This window comes from Chrysochloris asiatica, unplaced genomic scaffold (genome assembly GCF_000296735.1).
Source record: "Chrysochloris asiatica unplaced genomic scaffold, ChrAsi1.0 scaffold00006, whole genome shotgun sequence".
NCBI lineage: Eukaryota > Metazoa > Chordata > Mammalia > Afrosoricida > Chrysochloridae > Chrysochloris > Chrysochloris asiatica.
In genome coordinates this window covers 17,290,862-17,294,846 of record NW_006408524.1, presented here as the reverse complement: position 1 = coordinate 17,294,846, position 3,985 = coordinate 17,290,862, and the positions used below count along the sequence as shown (strand labels likewise).

At 42.4% G+C, this 3,985-nt stretch overlaps 1 pseudogene; it reads left to right on the top strand.

Annotated features, from left to right (window-relative positions):
• The first annotated feature begins 3,382 nt into the window (after positions 1–3,382).
• LOC102820935 lies at positions 3,383–3,729 on the top strand (annotated as a pseudogene).
• The last annotated feature ends 256 nt before the right edge of the window (positions 3,730–3,985 follow it).

The following is a 3,985-nucleotide window of genomic DNA, read 5'->3' as shown; positions in this document are numbered from 1 at the left end:
GAAATTCCCACTTGAAAGGACAAGCAGACCAACCTGGAGTGGCTAGAAGAACAGAAGATAATTCTTGAAAGAAAGACCTACAGGAAAAATATAAATCAACATAGGCAGACCGATTGTTACTACAAGAACAAGCAACTTGATTACTGATGAGAATGAGGTAGGTGGGAGGAGAATACCATGAAGCCCAGGCTTGGGAACACCCAGTAGCCATGCCCATCTGGTTTAGGAAGAAGACTGTCAAGGAAACTTTCTAACAGTCGAGAGTTGAGCTGACTCTGGAGGAACGATGAAGAATAATCATCTAGGTTTTGTAATAAATGAGGAAGGAAAGGACATTTCAGGGGCAGAAAAGAACATGTGCAAAGACACAGAGGCAGGAGCATGAAGTGGGTTCATGGAGCGAAATGAAAGGAGACAGTGGATGTCACCAAATGTCGTTAATTAAATGTCATTTAATGCCACAAAAGAATGAATAGAAAGAAACACAGTCTTCCGATTCCTTAATAAATGTGTACTTCCACCAAACTTTAAGACTTGTTTTCATATGTGTTTAATCCCATATTGAGAAGGGTCTATTCTCCCTTCTCCAGGAAATGCTCCATAGTAAAACATCATTGACATGCCATCCCTTTGCAACCAGCTGTTTGGCTAAGGCCATACTTTGTCTTGCAGTTATGATCCATGACAATTACATTACCAAGAGTAGCAGTCTTTACAACAAGATCGACAAATTTATCACTAGCATTGAAATCAATGCCCAGTCTCTTAAATAAATATCCTCTCTGCTAAATTACTTTCTCCATCAGAGTCAGTGAGGAAAGCAATGTCTGAATGCTTTTGTTCAATGTGAGACACAAAGACCTGGGTAGTAGGGATGGGCAAATTGAAAAATGAATTTCTCAAATAGCTAAAATATCAACGCTATGAAGTAAGAGAAGCGTTTTTGAACACCTCTGTGGAAGTATTTGACTCCAGGCTGTGCGCCAGGGTCCTGATGTCACCTGGAGGTAGGAATCAGAAAGAGAGATCAGTTAAGAAACACAACAAACTCATCTTAACACATGTCTGTTTGGAGCACTTGGGAGAGTTGTGAATGCTTCACAGGTGGCTTTTTAAGCTCCCTCTAATCTCTTATTTCTCTCACAACTGGGAGAGCTGACAGTCCTCTCAGACACCTCAGAGGGCATGTTCATCAGGAACAATCAGTGTAGATGAAAGACCTTATACATGGTCATTTTCTCTCATCTCCTGGGTGGCCTGCTTACTGATAAAAATACTAGTCAACCTAGTGTGTTACCACTTGTCTGTCAGCTTGTCATATTGTGGCTTGAGTATTATAGTGATGCCGGAAGCTATGCCACTGGTGTCTTAAATACCAGCAGTGTCACCCATGGTGAATAACTTTCAGTAAAACAGACAAGGAAGAAGGAGCTGTGGCCTATTTCTGAATGCTTAACCTCAGAAACCTTATGAACAGTCGAGAAACATTGTTAGATATAGTGCTAGAAGATGAGTCCCTCAGATTAGAAGGCACTCAAGATACCACTGTGGTATTCTGAGTTGGCCGTGATGACGCAAATGAAGTAAAGGTTTTGGGACCTTCATTTGCTGATGGGGTGTATCTCAAAATGAAGAGAAACAGCTCCAAATACCCATTAATATTTGGAACATGGAATGTACGAAGTCTGAATCTAGGACATCATGCTTGGTGAAGTGGAGGGTCAGAGAAAAAGAGGAAGACCCCCAACTAGATGGATCGGCACAGTGACAGCAGCAATGGGCTTAAGAGTAACAACAGGTGTGAGTGTGGATCAGGCAGCGTTTTGTTCTGTTTTGCATACGGTCACTGTGAGTCAGAGCCGACTCGATGGTACCTAACAACATCAACGTCAATGCGGTGGTGGTGTACCAGGCATTTTACAGAGCTTAGTTCACTGAATTCTCCATCAACCCTAAGAGATAGGCATCATTTTCAGATGAGGGGCTGGAGTGCAGAGCAGTGTAACTAACTTGCCAAGGTCACATAGCTAGTGAGTGGTGGAGCTGGGCTTGCTCCCAAACCCATGTTTCTGCCCATCATACACTATCTCCAGGTGGTATTTGGACCTGTAGCATAGGAGCTTTGACATAACCTTAAATTCCTAGCTCAGGTTCCTAGAGCACATTCTTTCCCTACTGAAACAAGAGTTATCCAGAGAGAGACAGAAACACACACAAACACACAGAAACAAGAGAGACAGAACCTCTAACACTCATGCTTAAGAAGATGTGGATATAACCAAAAACATCCATGAATTGTCTATAAATAATGTGGATTTCAGCAAGTCACTTAACCTCTCTGGTTCTTAGTCAGCAAACAGGAAGGATGGCATCGGATTCTCTCTATGGTTTCTTCCAGTCTTCAAATATATAGTTCTGATTTTCTCAGCAAACTTGAGAGGTTGGCATGGGGAAACTTCATAAGCACTCTTAAGTTGAGCTTTTGGGTTTACATTGTAGGAATATGATAGTTGGGACTTTGCAGGTTGAAGTTATAAAAACCCAACCTGAACTAAGCAGCTTATGTTCAAACTCAGGGATCTGCTTGATTTCATGATTGGGCAGCTCATGGACTCCAAGGGCTGAGAGGCAACTGTACTTTAGGAGAGGGGCTTGCTCTTGGGACACTGAGGATCCCCAAATCTCTTGGCCTTCCCACTCTTTCTCTCCTGGACACCTGACTCCTCTTTCCTGCAGATAAATCTTCCCTGTTGACTTGTCCCAGTGGCAGAAAATAATTTTCCTTCGGATCTGATCCGTATTTTGTAGGGACTGATTTCCCTGACTTGGGTCCCTCTGGATCAATCACTGGCAGTCTAAGCGTTGGGTGGTGGTAGGAACAAAGCAGTTCTTGCTCACCTTTGAGATCAAGACCTGACCAGAGGATGGGTATCCTGGTTCCCATTTATCCAAGATAATGGTTTAGAGGAAGGTATAAATTGAAGGTGTTAGATACACTTGTAGAGCAAATGACTCCATGGAGTAAGAGTAGAACACAGATCTTGGCTTTCTGTTTGCTCTGCCTGTTTTCATGTGTTGCACTAGGTCTCATTGTTGTTGTTAAGTGCCATCGAGTTGGTTTTAGACCATAGTGACCCTGTATAGGGTTTTTAAGGAGCAGTTTGTAAGTTTGAACTGCCAATCTTTCAGTTCAAACCGATTTTGCAGTCCAGCGCATAAACCCACAGTGCCACATCAGGACTCAGGTCTCATTAGGGAATCTAAGAACTTGAGTGAACTCTGTAACCATGTTGACAGGTAATTCTTAGGCTTTCTTTCTCCCTCCCCTGCCCTCTTGGTGGCTCCTCTTGGTTGGGAGCCGTCCCACACCTAAGACGGGAAGATGGTGGCTGTCAAAAAGATGAAAAAGTCACTGGAGTTGAGCAACTCGCAGCTCCAACTTGGTATGAAAAGCTGGAAATACGTGCTGGGCTACACGCAAACTCTGAAGATGATCCAGCAAGGCAAAGCAAAGCTGGTCATCCTCGTCAACAAATGCCCGGCCTTGAGGAAATCCGAGATGGAGTACTATGCCATGCTGACCAAAACTGGTGTTCATCACTACAGCAGCAATAATACTGAACTGGGCATAGCGTGCAGGAAGTACACAGAGTCTGCACACTGCCTATCATTGATCCAGGTGATTCCAATATCGTAAGAAGCCCGCCAGAACAGACTGGTGAAAAATAACTCACGCATTTTTTGTTTTTTCTTTAAGAAAACTGGCCAAAGCTTGTTTAAAAAAAAAAAAAAAAATAGAAAGGAAATTCTTAGTTCTAGAAGAAATCTAAATGAGTTACCATGCCTCTCAAAAGATATATATTTTCCAATACACATTTACTTGGTCCAAAATAAAATTAAATAGAAATTGTTCCCTTTCTAGTAAGCTTTCATTCAAATTCTAACTCGATAAAGCAGCAAGGAAAGATTTGATCAAACAATTTTG